General features: G+C 43.5%; 4 non-coding genes across 4 annotated transcripts; all 4 read left to right on the top strand.

Annotated features, from left to right (window-relative positions):
* Positions 1-216: 216 nt before the first annotated feature.
* Positions 217-335, top strand: LOC139476184 (5S ribosomal RNA). The gene has a single exon (XR_011654104.1). It is a non-coding gene; the product is annotated as a 5S ribosomal RNA (ribosomal RNA).
* A 9,110-nt stretch (positions 336-9,445) lies between these two features.
* LOC139476185 (5S ribosomal RNA) lies at positions 9,446-9,564 on the top strand. The gene has a single exon (XR_011654105.1). It is a non-coding gene; the product is annotated as a 5S ribosomal RNA (ribosomal RNA).
* A 2,880-nt stretch (positions 9,565-12,444) lies between these two features.
* On the top strand, positions 12,445-12,563 carry LOC139476186 (5S ribosomal RNA). The gene has a single exon (XR_011654106.1). It is a non-coding gene; the product is annotated as a 5S ribosomal RNA (ribosomal RNA).
* A 2,892-nt stretch (positions 12,564-15,455) lies between these two features.
* LOC139476187 (5S ribosomal RNA) lies at positions 15,456-15,574 on the top strand. Its single transcript, XR_011654107.1, has one exon. It is a non-coding gene; the product is annotated as a 5S ribosomal RNA (ribosomal RNA).
* Positions 15,575-18,238: the final 2,664 nt, after the last annotated feature.

Here is an 18,238-nt window from a genome sequence, read left to right on the forward strand (position 1 = left end):
GTGAGCGAGTGTGCCGGGCCTCGTGTTAAACAGTGATCACATGTTTTTACAACGGCTAGATTTTGTAGATTTTAATCCCTGTAAATATACATCATAAATCAACAAACACAACATGTCTACTGAACCCGCTGAAAACGCGAGCATGCTGTTTTCATGGCAATGTCTTTTTACCAATGTGCGGTGTCTATATGTAGCTAAAGTTTGCCGATAAGCTTTGTCTACGGCCATACCACGTTGAAAACACCGGTTCTCGTCCGATCACCGAAGTTAAGCAACGTCGGGCCCGGAGAGTACTTGGATGGGTGACCGCCTGGGAACACCGGGTGCAGTAGACATTTTTGCTATGCGATTCCCACTTTTTTCTTTTTCGACCATAAGGTGCACTTGCCTCATTCACATCTGATGTAATCATACACTTTTATTTCCTTGTAATTGGACCCACTCATGCATGTCTGCTCAAAGACATAGCTGCCAGCCATGTATTCTTACATACCTTTACAGAAAGGACTTTTCCACTATACATGTGATCATATTCAGTTGTCAGTTCACCCAACTCGTCAACTATTCTGAAGGCATGTACGTCCTTTTCGCCACATAAAGGTGTTTGCGTGCACCGATAATTGACTATTTTACTTACTTTCTTACTTTCAAAGCATGAATATATAATATATACATGTAAAATCATAATGTTGTTCGTGTTAAGTCTCGGCTCACATCTCTTTGCCTACACAGATAAGAAAAGGAGAAAGAGTTAGATCGTACAGAGCGCCTGTCAATAGGAGTTCACTGGCTTGCTGCTGGAAAATGTATTTTGAAAGCTGTGAGCAAGCTGATCACTGTTGACACGCTTTAAAAATATGGAAAAAAACGATGCGACTGTGTGATAAACCAGCTATTTTATGTTCCCCGTTCTAGCTGATCGCTTGCAAACGTACTTTAGACTTATTAGAAAGTATTTCCATACATTTCTCTCGCCATACAACAGGTAGATGTGACATGTTGCAGGTAGGGGGCTAGGCGAAACGCACACGACCAAGGGCGCACAACTCTTGGCGCTCTATATGAAAAGTCGTGCATAGGCGAGGCGTGTGTCGGTAAAACACCCCGCGGATGTCTGGCCCTTATCGCCGTTTTACACCTTTGAACACAACGTGCATGTGCAGCTACACACATAGGAAGTCTGCACTCAAGGATATTATATCTATCAACGACACTAATCGCCTCACTTTCCAACAGACACCCATTTTGGGGGTTAATAAACAAGCATAACAACAGTCATTAGTGTGAAGACACACTACCCCCCCACCCCCACCCCAACACACACACACAATAAAATCCCTGACGTACCTTTATCATCATCACATATGCGTGTTATGTGCGTTGCTGCTACGTTATCTCTGTTACCACAAGAACCTGCACTTTATTTCTGCTATACTGCTAATATAAATATTTATTGTTTTGTTATCAGTGTTTTCAAGTTTTCTTTTGGGGTATTTGGATGGCCCTGAAAAGGGCCTTTGGACCACAGAAATGTGGAGCGAAGGCGTGACAATGAGAGCTTAAGCCTTCTTTGGCTTGACTGCCTTCTTCTTGGGGGTCTTGACCTTCTTGGGTTTGGCTGCTGCCTTCTTGGGTGTCTTCGCCTTCTTGGGCTTGGCTGCAGCCTTCACCTTCTTTGGTGACTTAGCGGCCTTCTTAGTGGCTGTTTTGGGTTTCTTGGCAGCAGCTGGCTTCTTGACTTTCTTGGGGGATTTGGCAGCCTTCTTTGGTTTGGCAGCTGCCTTAGCCTTCTTGGGTTTTTCGGCTTTCTTTGCCTCGCCAAGACGGAATGATCCAGCGGCTCCAGTTCCCTTTGATTGCTTCAGTGCGCCGTTCTTGACTCCATTTTTCAAAGCAGTCTTGATGCGAGCATTGATGGCCACCTGGTTGTCACCAACCTTGTAGTTGGCCAAGATGTATTTCAGAACAGCCTGTCGGGAAGAACCACCCCTCTCCTTCAGGGATGAAATAGCTTTCTTGATCATCTCCAAATAGGTAGGATGTGCGGCAGCCTTCTTAGGCTTGGCAGCAGCCTTCTTCTTGGGAGTCTTGACAGCAGCGGGGGCAGCAGCAGCATCAGCCATAGTGGTAAGTTTGAGTGGTAAAAATTCACGTCAGCTACGAGAGAAGCACAGAGAGCGAATGACACTTCCCCACAGACGGCCCGGCTGATACTCCGGAGGCGCGGACGTCGGAGGAGACACCTTGCTTGTTGTGGCTGATAGCTGCACGCTTACAAGCGCGTGTGCTTTTTCGTGTATTTGTATCCGAATAATCACTTCTTAATCAAGGAAAGTTTCAATTTCAACAACACAGTTAGGTAGTAAAAACATTTGGCTACATTTCGGTTACAATAGCAACACTCACGGGTGAAGTTCAAAGCCACACGTGATGTTTCCAATGAAGCGACCCAGTCTAAATTGTAGACATCGCTACTTTCAAAAGCACATTTTTAGCCTTGAGACTCAAGTTTTTGCATTTTAAACCTTGCCTGTCAATTCTCAATATATCTAACTATGAAAGTAAAACACAACACTCATCAGTATTGTCTATGATAAGCTAGAACAAGCGTTCAAACAACGACAATGAAGCACGTTTTTCTGACGACTTCGCCATTTTGCAACAGAAAACATTTGACAGTATATTTCTGGAAACATAATTTTGGTCACTTCAATAAAGTTGAAACTAACTTTGTCATAACAAGTAAGTAACGGGGATTTTACTTTCAGGAAAACAGTCTACTAAGACGAGGATCTCGGGACACAAGCACTTAGGGCGCGAAGCCCCGAACAGTAACATATTTACATAGGTGTTTAGATCACTCGATCGGTCGTCACAGATTAAGTCTTTTTGCCTGTCTTAATAGCACGATATTAGTAGGGGTCTTCGTCGTTTGGATGTTAATATTACCAGAACAATATAGGCTACCATGCATCAACGAAAAGTGAATGTTTGAGACGAGAGGCCGGATCGAGTGAGCGAGTGTGCCGGGCCTCGTGTTAAACAGTGATCACATGTTTTTACAACGGCTAGATTTTGTAGATTTTAATCCCTGTAAATATACATCATAAATCAACAAACACAACATGTCTACTGAACCCGCTGAAAACGCGAGCATGCTGTTTTCATGGCAATGTCTTTTTACCTTACTTACTTACTTATATTAGGAGATTTTACGTGCGCTTTCCGACTGAAGCGTATTTCGCACACGGGCCCGGTCGGGCCATTTAGTGAGGTTCTAGGCGGGACGAGAGGTGTGCAACCTGAGTGGGGTTTTTAGAGGTTGCTTAAATAAATTTTTGAAAATTTTGAAATTTGGAATACATGCCTTGGGGGTGTGGTTAGGACTAAGGGAGTGTGTAGGGGTGGGTTGGTGTATTACATGCTAGTGTTTATTGATTGGTTATGTTTAGATTCGGTTGATGAGGTCCGTTTTAGTTAGGTATATGCCTAGGGCTTTGAATATTTCTGGGTTATTTAGGGGGTTTAGTAATGCTTCTAAGGTAAGAGCTGTATTTATTTTCAGTTTGGTTTTAAGTGTTGTTCTGTGGGTGTTGTAGTGGGTGCAGTGTAGGAGGGCGTGTTCTATTGTTTCTGAATGTTTGCAGTGTGGGCACTTCCCGTTTGCGTGTTTTTTAAGTTTTTGGAGATGGCTATTTAGTTTGGTGTGACCTGTTTGGAGTTTGGTGATTATCCTGTCGATTTTTTTGGAGGGGTGGAGTATTTTTGGTTTGGGAAGGGGTTTATTGAGGATTTTAATGATTTGGGTGTTTGTGTTTTGATAGAGGTTATGCCATTTTTGGGAGATTTTGCGTTTGTTGATACTTTTGATCTCTGCTTTGGATATTGGTAGCTTTAGGCTAATTTCCGGGATTTTAAGTGATTTTTTAGCGGCTAGGTCAGCGTTTTCGTTCCCGTATATTCCTACGTGGGCTGGGATCCATATAAGTACTATTTCCTTGCCTGCCTCTCTTAGGTTATTTATACTTTTTAGGATTTGGTTAATTAATTTGGGTCGATTTTTGGTGTTTTTGCTTTGGAGGGCCTGTAGTCCACTTAGCGAGTCTGTAAGTATTAGGATTTTTTTTTGGTTTTTAGTGTGCTGGTTATGGAGGGCTGTGACCATACCCATGAGCTCTGCAGTGAATATGGATTGGTTGTTTGGGAGTCGGTAGGATTGCGTATTTCTGGTTGGTTGGGCTATGTGGACTCCGAAACCTGTATGATTTGTGATCGGATCAGTGGATCCGTCTGTATATATGTGACACCAATTTGGCCAGTTTTGATGTATGTAAGCTAGTGAGGTGGATTTAGCTATATTTGGATCTGTTTGTTTGTTGATTTTGTTTGCTAGTGATGTGTCTATTTTTGGAATTTTGAGTTTAGGGGTGAATACATTGGCGTTTTTGCAGTTTTGTTTTAGGTTTCCTATTTGGTGTTCGTTACGGTAGTTTAGTATTCGTTGGGATATCGGTGTGAGGAGGGGGTGTTTCCTGGTTAGAGCCTGGTTTTGGGGACGGATATTTTGATCTAGTAGGTTTTGGAGGAGAGGATTTGATTGGGCCGCTGCCCAGAAATTTAGTGTTAGATATTGTCTACGAAGATTTAGTGGCATTTCTCCTGTTAAGGCCTGAAGTGAAGTGAGGGAGGTGCCTTGTTGAGTACGTGTGACTAGTTTTAGAGCTTGGTACTGTATTGAGTCTAGTTTTTGGGCTAAGCTTTTGTTTAAGGTGTCGTATATGGCGCAGCCATAGTCTAATTTGGATCTGATTAGGGATGTATAGAGGCTGAGGAGAGTATCTTTGGAGGCACCCCAGTTGGAGCCGGTTAAACATCTTAGTGTGTTTAGGTCTTTGCTACATTTGGTAATTAGGTTTGCGACGTGGGCATCCCAGGAGAGATGTTCGTCGAAGATTAGGCCTAGGAATTTGGTTTGTTTTTGGAACTGGATTGGTTTGTTATTTAGTTTGAGATTTGGGGTGGTCTTTCTCATACTTTTATGTTTAAATACTATTCCTGTGGTTTTTTCTGAGTTGAGGGAGAAGCCCCATTTATCTGCCCATTGTTGAATTTTGTTTAGGGATTTTTGGAGTAAGTCCTGGGATGTTAGGATGCTTTTGGACCGGATCCAGAGGGCGCCGTCGTCAGCAAATTTGGAAGTGTTTATTTTAGGGGATAAGCCATCAAAGAGATCGTTTATCATAATGTTAAAAAGTGTGGGGCTAAGAATGCTGCCTTGTGGGGTGCCGTTTTCTAGGGGACACTGCTCCGACAAGGCCTGGTCTATACCCACTGTAATTTTGCGGTTTTGGAGGAAGCTTTGGATGTAGTTTACGATTTGACCTTTAAGTCCTATTTTTTTAAGTTTTTGGATTAGCCCGTTGTGCCATACCATATCAAATGCTTTAGAGAAGTCCAGAAAGATGCCTGTAGTGTATTGTTTATTTAGTTGGCCGGTTTTAATATCCTGTTCGAGACGGGCTAGGTTATCTAAGGTTGAGCGACCAGGAGTGAAACCGCTTTGATCTGAGTTTATTATGTTATTTTGGGATAGATAGTGTTGAAGTCTATTTTTGGCCATGGATTCCATTACTTTGCATAGGTTGGAGGTAAGAGAGATTGGTCTATAAGAGTTAGCTTGGTTGGTTGGTTTACCGGGTTTAGGGATGGGTATGATTAGTGCCTCTTTCCAGGGGGTTGGTACATGACCTTTTTGATAGATTAGATTATATAGTTTAAGTAGTGTCTGAAGTAGTTTGGGAGGAAGTTTTTTAATTATTTGGTAGGAGGTTAGGTCTAGTCCTGGGGCTGTTCCCTTTTTCCTGTTTTGAAGTACATAGTTGAGTTCTTCTATTGTGTACGGTTGATTTATTTCTAGGACATCATTATTTGGTTCTTGGGTAGGTTTGGTCTCTGTTTTGAGTTTTAGTTGAAACTTATCACTGAAATTGTTATTACTGCTTGTGGCCGAGAAGTGGTTTGCTAGGTTGTCTGCTTTTTCGCTAGGGGTTGTTGAGTTGTTTATGTTAGGTGTCTTTTTGTGACGTTTTAGGCCTCTAACGGCGTGAATTTTACGCCAGACCGTTCTGGCATCTGTGCGGTTGTTTAGTCCCTCACAGAATTTTTTCCAGTCTCTAGTTTTAGCTATTTTAACTAGTTTTTGTACCTGGTGGTTTAGTTGGTGAGCTACTGGTATGTGGTTATGGTCGCGTTTGGCTTTGTTGAAGGCTGTTTTACGTTTTTGTCTAGTTAATTCTATTTCCTCGTTCCACCAGGGTACAGAGGGCCTACCCGATTTATTGGGTTTATTGAAGGGGATTGCGCTTTTGGCTGCGTTTACTATGAAGTCCGTTAGGTTTTGGCAGTATATTTCTGGGTCACTATTCTCTAGTTCTAGTAGGTTAGCTTCGTTGCAGATATTTTGGAATTTATCCCAGTTAGCCTGGTTATAGTTAAATTTGGGTTCTGAACTTTCGGTTTGGTTTGGGACGTTAGTGTTTCCTACGGTTATGTTTATGGGGAAGTGATCACTTCCTAAGGGGGCGTCGTGAACTTCCCATTGGGTACTTTGAGCTAGGTCTGCTGTACATATGGTTAGGTCGATAGCCGACATGTCTCTATTGCTTTTATCGTATCTGGTGGGACGGTTGTTATTTAGAAGTACTAGATCGTTAGCTTCTATCCATTCTGATATTAGTTTGCCGTGGTTATCTAGTTTATCCCCCGTGCCCCAGGAGGGGTGGTGGGCGTTGAAATCTCCTAGGAAAATGGTAGATTTGTTGCCTAACTTTTTGAGTATGTTTAGATCCTCTGGTTGGATTTTCTGTTGTTGCCAGTGGTAGATGTTTATGATGTTTATTTTTTGGTTTTTTAGGGTGATTTGGATACCATTGGCTTCTAGGTTTGGGGTATTTACTTGGATTTGCTCGTAGCTTATATCTTCTCTAATTAGTATTAGTAGGCCACCCGATGCTCTAGTTGTTTTGGATTTAGGTCGATCTTGTCTGACTATGTTATAGTTTGGTAGGTAGAATTTGGATTTATTGGAGAATTTAGTTTCCTGGATGCACGCTATATGTGGTCCTTGTTTTAGTTTAAATCTAGCTTTTAATTCGTGGCTGTGGGAGTTAAGCCCGTCCGCATTCCACTGAAAGATATTTAGGCCTGTCATTATTTGGGTTTTTAGTGTTTGGAGATTATGGTTTTAATGGTTGTTTGGATTGTCTATAGTCCTGCGGTTGCTGTTGAGTAGTTTATTAGGAACTCATTGTAACTTTGAGTGGTGAGTTTTAGGTTTAGGGCTACTTTGTGAAGATTTTTGGAGCTAGCCTCAGGTTTGATTTGTTTGAGCATATAGGCCAGTAAGATTGTGATGTTGTTTAGTTTGGAAGTTATGGGGGGTTGTGGTTGGGGTTGATTTTTGCGTTTGCGGTTTTTTAGTTTTTTAGGGGCTGATCGAGTAATTTCGTTTACGTCATCTTCAGTTTCGAAATCGTTTTCGTCTAGATTGCTTTGGTTTATATCCTCACTCTCCATGGGGGTTGCTTGTGTGTTTGGTGGTGCTTGCGTGTGCGTGCTGGGCATGTCCATGGGTTGGATGCTGTTTGCGTCTTCGGGTAGTGCTTGCTCGTGTGTGGTTGTTGTTGCCCTGGTGGCTGAGGGTTGTATGGTGTTGGGTAAGGGTAAGGCGTGTGTGTTGCGGTTTGTTTTGCGTGCGGGTGTGGATGCAGAGAGTGGCTGCGGTGTGGCGAATGTTTGGGGGTTGTGTGGGTGGTGGATGAGTGTGGTTGTTGCTTGGGGTGTTTCCTTGGGGATGCCATCCCATGCGGATTGTAGGTGTCGGTCGTTGTTTGGTTGCGGTGTGGGTAAGAGTGGTTTGTTTGTATGCTGTGTTTGTTTTCTTGTTTGGAGTTTGGCCGAGTCAATGTCGATGTGTTTGTTGGCCTGTTGGGTGAGGGTGTGTCTGTGGGGGCATTTGTTGGAGAGTGAGGAGTGGTTAGTTGTTTTACAGTGTATGCACCAGGGAGCGCAGGCTCCTGGGCATTGGGTTTGGGCACAAGTCCTACATTTGGTTTTTTTGAATGTACAAATGTTAGCAGTATGATTGTATTGTAAACAGTTTGAGCATTGTTTGACTTGTTTAATGTAGGGTTTAACCTCTAGTTTGGTTGAAGCGCCGAAAGAGATGAAATTGGGGGCTTGAGGGTACTTTGCTGACTTCTGGAAGTTTATGATAACAATTGGTGTGTTTGTAGTTTTGCCGTTTCTATTTGATGTTATTCTTCTGGTGCTGGTTATTTTGGGTTGAGGAAAGGTGTCAGTATTTAGGTTGGCTTCATCTATGTAAAGTGCTAAGTCTTCGTCTGATTCCCTAGGGTTAACTCTGATTACGCCTCTAGTGTAAAGTTGCCAGTTTGGGGTTTGATGTGTTACTGTAAATTGGAATATCTCCGTTACTTTTTTAGCTAAGTTTAGTGATTCTAGGTCCGGAAAGATGATTTGGTAGCCTTTGTGAGCTTCTCTGATTTTGTCATAGTGAATTTTTTGTTTTTTGAACCAGAGTCCTACTTTGTTGATTGAGAGTACCTTAGTTAGATTGATGACAGGGCCTGCCGCACAGAAGTAGAGGGCAAAGGTGACCAGTGATGCAGTTTGTGATGTAAATGAGGTGTTGGAAGAGTCCAGCTTCCGCTTTTTAGGGTTTGTCGTGGTTGCAGTCGATTCGGAAGTTTTTGGAGGGTTGACTGTGGTTTTGTTTCCGAAATCGTGTGGTATGAGGGTTTCGGGTGTCCGATCGGAGGTGTTGTGGGCTTCCGATGGTGTAGGAGTGTCAGTCTGGTGTATGTCTGCCTGGGTGACGGTGCGTGTGTCGGACATGGTGAGCTTGTGTGTGGGTGTGTTTGTTGTGTTGGGGTTTTGTTTGGGGGTGTTTGTAGAGAGTGCCTGGGTGAGTTGTGTTCGACTGGTTTCTACTCTATTTGCGTTGGATTGGAGTGGTTGTTTGTTTTGGTTAAGAGGTTTTAGGAGTTTGTAGTTTTAAGTGGGCTTGGGTGTGAGATACTTTGGTCTAGTATTGAAAGGGAGTGTTGTGATAGTCACGGATTTGTTTGGGTAGTGGTTTGTTTTAGCAAGGGGTTTTAGGTGGTTTGGTGTTTTAAGTGGGCTTGGGTGTGAGTAATTTTGACCTAAGTTGAAAGGGTGTGTTTTGATAATTACCGAGGTGTTGCTCTTGGGCTGGCTATCAGTGGAAACTGTGCTGGCTTGGGAGGCTTGCTAGGTGAGGTTGGCTTGGTGGCTGGATGGCTTGGGTTGCTTCGTAGGCTGAGGAGGTGTTGCTAGCTTGGAGTACAAACTGCAGATGCAATGTGCGGTGTCTATATGTAGCTAAAGTTTGCCGATAAGCATTGTCTACGGCCATACCACGTTGAAAACACCGGTTCTCGTCCGATCACCGAAGTTAAGCAACGTCGGGCCCGGAGAGTACTTGGATGGGTGACCGCCTGGGAACACCGGGTGCAGTAGACATTTTTGCTATGCGATTCCCACTTTTTTCTTTTTCGACCATAAGGTGCACTTGCCTCATTCACATCTGATGTAATCATACACTTTTATTTCCTTGTAAATGGACCCACTCATGCATGTCTGCTCAAAGACATAGCTGCCAGCCATGTATTCTTACATACCTTTACAGAAAGGACTTTTCCACTATACATGTGATCATATTCAGTTGTCAGTTCACCCAACTCGTCAACTATTCTGAAGGCATGTACGTCCTTTTCGCCACATAAAGGTGTTTGCGTGCACCGATAATTGACTATTTTACTTACTTTCTTACTTTCAAAGCATGAATATATAATATATACATGTAAAATCATAATGTTGTTCGTGTTAAGTCTCGGCTCACATCTCTTTGCCTACACAGATAAGAAAAGGAGAAAGAGTTAGATCGTACAGAGCGCCTGTCAATAGGAGTTCACTGGCTTGCTGCTGGAAAATGTATTTTGAAAGCTGTGAGCAAGCTGATCACTGTTGACACGCTTTAAAAATATGGAAAAAAACGATGCGACTGTGTGATAAACCAGCTATTTTATGTTCCCCGTTCTAGCTGATCGCTTGCAAACGTACTTTAGACTTATTAGAAAGGATTTCCATACATTTCTCTCGCCATACAACAGGTAGATGTGACATGTTGCAGGTAGGGGGCTAGGCGAAACGCACACGACCAAGGGCGCACAACTCTTGGCGCTCTATATGAAAGTCGTGCATAGGCGAGGCGTGTGTCGGTAAAACACCCCGCGGATGTCTGGCCCTTATCGCCGTTTTACACCTTTGAACACAACGTGCATGTGCAGCTACACACATAGGAAGTCTGCACTCAAGGATATTATATCTATCAACGACACTAATCGCCTCACTTTCCAACAGACACCCATTTTGGGGGTTAATAAACAAGCATAACAACAGTCATTAGTGTGAAGACACACTACCCCCCACCCCCACCCCAACACACACACACAATAAAATCCCTGACGTACCTTTATCATCATCACATATGCGTGTTATGTGCGTTGCTGCTACGTTATCTCTGTTACCACAAGAACCTGCACTTTATTTCTGCTATACTGCTAATATAAATATTTATTGTTTTGTTATCAGTGTTTTCAAGTTTTCTTTTGGGGTATTTGGATGGCCCTGAAAAGGGCCTTTGGACCACAGAAATGTGGAGCGAAGGCGTGACAATGAGAGCTTAAGCCTTCTTTGGCTTGACTGCCTTCTTCTTGGGGGTCTTGACCTTCTTGGGTTTGGCTGCTGCCTTCTTGGGTGTCTTCGCCTTCTTGGGCTTGGCTGCAGCCTTCACCTTCTTTGGTGACTTAGCGGCCTTCTTAGTGGCTGTTTTGGGTTTCTTGGCAGCAGCTGGCTTCTTGACTTTCTTGGGGGATTTGGCAGCCTTCTTTGGTTTGGCAGCTGCCTTAGCCTTCTTGGGTTTTTCGGCTTTCTTTGCCTCGCCAAGACGGAATGATCCAGCGGCTCCAGTTCCCTTTGATTGCTTCAGTGCGCCGTTCTTGACTCCATTTTTCAAAGCAGTCTTGATGGCCACCTGGTTGTCACCAACCTTGTAGTTGGCCAAGATGTATTTCAGAACAGCCTGTCGGGAAGAACCACCCCTCTCCTTCAGGGATGAAATAGCTTTCTTGATCATCTCCAAATAGGTAGGATGTGCGGCAGCCTTCTTAGGCTTGGCAGCAGCCTTCTTCTTGGGAGTCTTGACAGCAGCGGGGGCAGCAGCAGCATCAGCCATAGTGGTAAGTTTGAGTGGTAAAAATTCACGTCAGCTACGAGAGAAGCACAGAGAGCGAATGACACTTCCCCACAGACGGCCCGGCTGATACTCCGGAGGCGCGGACGTCGGAGGAGACACCTTGCTTGTTGTGGCTGATAGCTGCACGCTTACAAGCGCGTGTGCTTTTTCGTGTATTTGTATCCGAATAATCACTTCTTAATCAAGGAAAGTTTCAATTTCAACAACACAGTTAGGTAGTAAAAACATTTGGCTACATTTCGGTTACAATAGCAACACTCACGGGTGAAGTTCAAAGCCACACGTGATGTTTCCAATGAAGCGACCCAGTCTAAATTGTAGACATCGCTACTTTCAAAAGCACATTTTTAGCCTTGAGACTCAAGTTTTTGCATTTTAAACCTTGCCTGTCAATTCTCAATATATCTAACTATGAAAGTAAAACACAACACTCATCAGTATTGTCTATGATAAGCTAGAACAAGCGTTCAAACAACGACAATGAAGCACGTTTTTCTGACGACTTCGCCATTTTGCAACAGAAAACATTTGACAGTATATTTCTGGAAACATAATTTTGGTCACTTCAATAAAGTTGAAACTAACTTTGTCATAACAAGTAAGTAACGGGGATTTTACTTTCAGGAAAACAGTCTACTAAGACGAGGATCTCGGGACACAAGCACTTAGGGCGCGAAGCCCCGAACAGTAACATATTTACATAGGTGTTTAGATCACTCGATCGGTCGTCACAGATTAAGTCTTTTTGCCTGTCTTAATAGCACGATATTAGTAGGGGTCTTCGTCGTTTGGATGTTAATATTACCAGAACAATATAGGCTACCATGCATCAACGAAAAGTGAATGTTTCAGACGAGAGGCCGGATCGAGTGAGCGAGTGTGCCGGGCCTCGTGTTAAACAGTGATCACATGTTTTTACAACGGCTAGATTTTGTAGATTTTAATCCCTGTAAATATACATCATAAATCAACAAACACAACATGTCTACTGAACCCGCTGAAAACGCGAGCATGCTGTTTTCATGGCAATGTCTTTTTACCAATGTGCGGTGTCTATATGTAGCTAAAGTTTGCCGATAAGCATTGTCTACGGCCATACCACGTTGAAAACACCGGTTCTCGTCCGATCACCGAAGTTAAGCAACGTCGGGCCCGGAGAGTACTTGGATGGGTGACCGCCTGGGAACACCGGGTGCAGTAGACATTTTTGCTATGCGATTCCCACTTTTTTCTTTTTCGACCATAAGGTGCACTTGCCTCATTCACATCTGATGTAATCATACACTTTTATTTCCTTGTAAATGGACCCACTCATGCATGTCTGCTCAAAGACATAGCTGCCAGCCATGTATTCTTACATACCTTTACAGAAAGGACTTTTCCACTATACATGTGATCATATTCAGTTGTCAGTTCACCCAACTCGTCAACTATTCTGAAGGCATGTACGTCCTTTTCGCCACATAAAGGTGTTTGCGTGCACCGATAATTGACTATTTTACTTACTTTCTTACTTTCAAAGCATGAATATATAATATATACATGTAAAATCATAATGTTGTTCGTGTTAAGTCTCGGCTCACATCTCTTTGCCTACACAGATAAGAAAAGGAGAAAGAGTTAGATCGTACAGAGCGCCTGTCAATAGGAGTTCACTGGCTTGCTGCTGGAAAATGTATTTTGAAAGCTGTGAGCAAGCTGATCACTGTTGACACGCTTTAAAAATATGGAAAAAAACGATGCGACTGTGTGATAAACCAGCTATTTTATGTTCCCCGTTCTAGCTGATCGCTTGCAAACGTACTTTAGACTTATTAGAAAGGATTTCCATACATTTCTCTCGCCATACAACAGGTAGATGTGACATGTTGCAGGTAGGGGGCTAGGCGAAACGCACACGACCAAGGGCGCACAACTCTTGGCGCTCTATATGAAAGTCGTGCATAGGCGAGGCGTGTGTCGGTAAAACACCCCGCGGATGTCTGGCCCTTATCGCCGTTTTACACCTTTGAACACAACGTGCATGTGCAGCTACACACATAGGAAGTCTGCACTCAAGGATATTATATCTATCAACGACACTAATCGCCTCACTTTCCAACAGACACCCATTTTGGGGGTTAATAAACAAGCATAACAACAGTCATTAGTGTGAAGACACACTACCCCCCACCCCCACCCCAACACACACACACAATAAAATCCCTGACGTACCTTTATCATCATCACATATGCGTGTTATGTGCGTTGCTGCTACGTTATCTCTGTTACCACAAGAACCTGCACTTTATTTCTGCTATACTGCTAATATAAATATTTATTGTTTTGTTATCAGTGTTTTCAAGTTTTCTTTTGGGGTATTTGGATGGCCCTGAAAAGGGCCTTTGGACCACAGAAATGTGGAGCGAAGGCGTGACAATGAGAGCTTAAGCCTTCTTTGGCTTGACTGCCTTCTTCTTGGGGGTCTTGACCTTCTTGGGTTTGGCTGCTGCCTTCTTGGGTGTCTTCGCCTTCTTGGGCTTGGCTGCAGCCTTCACCTTCTTTGGTGACTTAGCGGCCTTCTTAGTGGCTGTTTTGGGTTTCTTGGCAGCAGCTGGCTTCTTGACTTTCTTGGGGGATTTGGCAGCCTTCTTTGGTTTGGCAGCTGCCTTAGCCTTCTTGGGTTTTTCGGCTTTCTTTGCCTCGCCAAGACGGAATGATCCAGCGGCTCCAGTTCCCTTTGATTGCTTCAGTGCGCCGTTCTTGACTCCATTTTTCAAAGCAGTCTTGATGCGAGCATTGATGGCCACCTGGTTGTCACCAACCTTGTAGTTGGCCAAGATGTATTTCAGAACAGCCTGTCGGGAAGAACCACCCCTCTCCTTCAGGGATGAAATAGCTTTCTTGATCATCTCCAAATAGGTAGGATGTGCGGCAGCCTTCTTAGGCTTGGCAGCAGCCTTCTTCTTGGGAGTCTTGACAGCAGCGGGGGCAGCAGCAGCATCAGCCATAGTGGTAAGTTTGAGTGGTAAAAATTCACGTCAGCTACGAGAGAAGCACAGAGAGCGAATGACACTTCCCCACAGACGGCCCGGCTGATACTCCGGAGGCGCGGACGTCGGAGGAGACACCTTGCTTGTTGTGGCTGATAGCTGCACGCTTACAAGCGCGTGTGCTTTTTCGTGTATTTGTATCCGAATAATCACTTCTTAATCAAGGAAAGTTTCAATTTCAACAACACAGTTAGGTAGTAAAAACATTTGGCTACATTTCGGTTACAATAGCAACACTCACGGGTGAAGTTCAAAGCCACACGTGATGTTTCCAATGAAGCGACCCAGTCTAAATTGTAGACATCGTTACTTTCAAAAGCACATTTTTAGCCTTGAGACTCAAGTTTTTGCATTTTAAACCTTGCCTGTCAATTCTCAATATATCTAACTATGAAAGTAAAACACAACACTCATCAGTATTGTCTATGATAAGCTAGAACAAGCGTTCAAACAACGACAATGAAGCACGTTTTTCTGACGACTTCGCCATTTTGCAACAGAAAACATTTGACAGTATATTTCTGGAAACATAATTTTGGTCACTTCAATAAAGTTGAAACTAACTTTGTCATAACAAGTAAGTAACGGGGATTTTACTTTCAGGAAAACAGTCTACTAAGACGAGGATCTCGGGACACAAGCACTTAGGGCGCGAAGCCCCGAACAGTAACATATATACATAGGTGTTTAGATCACTCGATCGGTCGTCACAGATTAAGTCTTTTTGCCTGTCTTAATAGCACGATATTAGTAGGGGTCTTCGTCGTTTGGATGTTAATATTACCAGAACAATATAGGCTACCATGCATCAACGAAAAGTGAATGTTTCAGACGAGAGGCCGGATCGAGTGAGCGAGTGTGCCGGGCCTCGTGTTAAACAGTGATCACATGTTTTTACAACGGCTAGATTTTGTAGATTTTAATCCCTGTAAATATACATCATAAATCAACAAACACAACATGTCTACTGAACCCGCTGAAAACGCGAGCATGCTGTTTTCATGGCAATGTCTTTTTACCAATGTGCGGTGTCTATATGTAGCTAAAGTTTGCCGATAAGCTTTGTCTACGGCCATACCACGTTGAAAACACCGGTTCTCGTCCGATCACCGAAGTTAAGCAACGTCGGGCCCGGAGAGTACTTGGATGGGTGACCGCCTGGGAACACCGGGTGCAGTAGACATTTTTGCTATGCGATTCCCACTTTTTTCTTTTTCGACCATAAGGTGCACTTGCCTCATTCACATCTGATGTAATCATACACTTTTATTTCCTTGTAAATGGACCCACTCATGCATGTCTGCTCAAAGACATAGCTGCCAGCCATGTATTCTTACATACCTTTACAGAAAGGACTTTTCCACTATACATGTGATCATATTCAGTTGTCAGTTCACCCAACTCGTCAACTATTCTGAAGGCATGTACGTCCTTTTCGCCACATAAAGGTGTTTGCGTGCACCGATAATTGACTATTTTACTTACTTTCTTACTTTCAAAGCATGAATATATAATATATACATGTAAAATCATAATGTTGTTCGTGTTAAGTCTCGGCTCACATCTCTTTGCCTACACAGATAAGAAAAGGAGAAAGAGTTAGATCGTACAGAGCGCCTGTCAATAGGAGTTCACTGGCTTGCTGCTGGAAAATGTATTTTGAAAGCTGTGAGCAAGCTGATCACTGTTGACACGCTTTAAAAATATGGAAAAAAACGATGCGACTGTGTGATAAACCAGCTATTTTATGTTCCCCGTTCTAGCTGATCGCTTGCAAACGTACTTTAGACTTATTAGAAAGTATTTCCATACATTTCTCTCGCCATACAACAGGTAGATGTGACATGTTGCAGGTAGGGGGCTAGGCGAAACGCACACGACCAAGGGCGCACAACTCTTGGCGCTCTATATGAAAGTCGTGCATAGGCGAGGCGTGTGTCGGTAAAACACCCCGCGGATGTCTGGCCCTTATCGCCGTTTTACACCTTTGAACACAACGTGCATGTGCAGCTACACACATAGGAAGTCTGCACTCAAGGATATTATATCTATCAACGACACTAATCGCCTCACTTTCCAACAGACACCCATTTTGGGGGTTAATAAACAAGCATAACAACAGTCATTAGTGAGAAGACACACTACCCCCCACCCCCACCCCAACACACACACACAATAAAATCCCTGACGTACCTTTATCATCATCACATATGCGTGTTATGTGCGTTGCTGCTACGTTATCTCTGTTACCACAAGAACCTGCACTTTATTTCTGCTATACTGCTAATATAAATATTTATTGTTTTGTTATCAGTGTTTTCAAGTTTTCTTTTGGGGTATTTGGATGGCCCTGAAAAGGGCCTTTGGACCACAGAAATGTGGAGCGAAGGCGTGACAATGAGAGCTTAAGCCTTCTTTGGCTTGACTGCCTTCTTCTTGGGGGTCTTGACCTTCTTGGGTTTGGCTGCTGCCTTCTTGGGTGTCTTCGCCTTCTTGGGCTTGGCTGCAGCCTTCACCTTCTTTGGTGACTTAGCGGCCTTCTTAGTGGCTGTTTTGGGTTTCTTGGCAGCAGCTGGCTTCTTGACTTTCTTGGGGGATTTGGCAGCCTTCTTTGGTTTGGCAGCTGCCTTAGCCTTCTTGGGTTTTTCGGCTTTCTTTGCCTCGCCAAGACGGAATGATCCAGCGGCTCCAGTTCCCTTTGATTGCTTCAGTGCGCCGTTCTTGACTCCATTTTTCAAAGCAGTCTTGATGCGAGCATTGATGGCCACCTGGTTGTCACCAACCTTGTAGTTGGCCAAGATGTATTTCAGAACAGCCTGTCGGGAAGAACCACCCCTCTCCTTCAGGGATGAAATAGCTTTCTTGATCATCTCCAAATAGGTAGGATGTGCGGCAGCCTTCTTAGGCTTGGCAGCAGCCTTCTTCTTGGGAGTCTTGACAGCAGCGGGGGCAGCAGCAGCATCAGCCATAGTGGTAAGTTTGAGTGGTAAAAATTCACGTCAGCTACGAGAGAAGCACAGAGAGCGAATGACACTTCCCCACAGACGGCCCGGCTGATACTCCGGAGGCGCGGACGTCGGAGGAGACACCTTGCTTGTTGTGGCTGATAGCTGCACGCTTACAAGCGCGTGTGCTTTTTCGTGTATTTGTATCCGAATAATCACTTCTTAATCAAGGAAAGTTTCAATTTCAACAACACAGTTAGGTAGTAAAAACATTTGGCTACATTTCGGTTACAATAGCAACACTCACGGGTGAAGTTCAAAGCCACACGTGATGTTTCCAATGAAGCGACCCAGTCTAAATTGTAGACATCGTTACTTTCAAAAGCACATTTTTAGCCTTGAGACTCAAGTTTTTGCATTTTAAACCTTGCCTGTCAATTCTCAATATATCTAACTATGAAAGTAAAACACAACACTCATCAGTATTGTCTATGATAAGCTAGAACAAGCGTTCAAACAACGACAATGAAGCACGTTTTTCTGACGACTTCGCCATTTTGCAACAGAAAACATTTGACAGTATATTTCTGGAAACATAATTTTGGTCACTTCAATAAAGTTGAAACTAACTTTGTCATAACAAGTAAGTAACGGGGATTTTACTTTCAGGAAAACAGTCTACTAAGACGAGGATCTCGGGACACAAGCACTTAGGGCGCGAAGCCCCGAACAGTAACATATATACATAGGTGTTTAGATCACTCGATCGGTCGTCACAGATTAAGTCTTTTTGCCTGTCTTAATAGCACGATATTAGTAGGGGTCTTCGTCGTTTGGATGTTAATATTACCAGAACAATATAGGCTACCATGCATCAACGAAAAGTGAATGTTTCAGACGAG

Source organism: Haliotis cracherodii, unplaced genomic scaffold (genome assembly GCF_022045235.1).
Source record: "Haliotis cracherodii isolate W230 unplaced genomic scaffold, xgHalCrac1.p SCAF_3, whole genome shotgun sequence".
Taxonomy (NCBI): Eukaryota; Metazoa; Mollusca; class Gastropoda; order Lepetellida; family Haliotidae; genus Haliotis; species Haliotis cracherodii.